General features: G+C 49.7%; 1 non-coding gene across 1 annotated transcript; it reads left to right on the forward strand.

Moving 5' to 3' along the window:
* Positions 1–360: 360 nt before the first annotated feature.
* Positions 361–433, forward strand: trnaq-uug (transfer RNA glutamine (anticodon UUG)). Its single transcript has one exon. It is a non-coding gene; the product is annotated as a tRNA-Gln (tRNA).
* The last annotated feature ends 459 nt before the right edge of the window (positions 434–892 follow it).

The following is an 892-nucleotide window of genomic DNA, read 5'->3' on the forward strand; positions in this document are numbered from 1 at the left end:
CAACATTGGTCTGTTTCATCCTGAGTAGTTTGATCCTAGCAGAGTTGCTGCATCAATGATCTGAATGTGGACGGACAGACTGACCCTCCACAGCAGACGCCTGTGACAGATCTCTTGATGAGACGCTTCAGTCTTCAATTTTAGTAGCAGTGTGGAGGAGGCCGGCAGGCTGTGGTTAAAGTGGTGGGGGCTCTGGAATGAAGGGGGTCACTGTTTGGTTCTCAGATGCTCCAGCTCAGGTTAGCGAGGTGGTGGAGAAATGAGTGAGAGCTCTGCCAGTTGGAGCCTCTTGGGTCCTGGGAGGCTTCACTCCTGGAGGTGGAAATGATGAGGAGTTTGTTGAAGCCCCTCCCCTCTGTAGGGCTGGTGGCGCAATGGACAACGCGTCTGACTTTGGATCAGAAGATTCTAGGTTCAACTCCTGGCCAGCTCGCTTTGAACTTTATACTGAGAAGATGAAGTGAGAACCACTGATCAAAGTCACTGAAGTCCTCCCAGGTTTCCTTCTTGTCTGCTGGAAACATGAACACATGAATGATCCTGCTTCCTCTCATGTTAAGCTGCACTTGACAGTGACAGCAGGAGAACAAAAATCCCAGTGTGTCATCAACATTTCCTGTCAAATCAATGATAGAAGCTGTTGAATTTCTGGATCAGAACAAGGAGAAAGGAGCCCCAATGAAAGAGTGATGGTTCTTGATTCTGATTTTGTTCTTCACTCCTACACCAGAGAGTGAAAGTGAGGGCTGGCTGGGAGCAACTGCCTGCTTCAGAGTGGGAGGAGCCTCAGGACTTTCCAGTGAGAGCTGCAAACTTCCACCAGCGCCCAGTGCCAGCAGGTCTTCATGATGGAGCTGAGAAGAACACAACAACACCAGAGCACTGGAGAATT

Source organism: Aulostomus chinensis, chromosome 1, assembly GCF_037954235.1.
Source record: "Aulostomus chinensis isolate RoL2024-O1b breed Wild chromosome 1, RoL_Achi_v1.0, whole genome shotgun sequence".
Taxonomy (NCBI): Eukaryota; Metazoa; Chordata; class Actinopteri; order Syngnathiformes; family Aulostomidae; genus Aulostomus; species Aulostomus chinensis.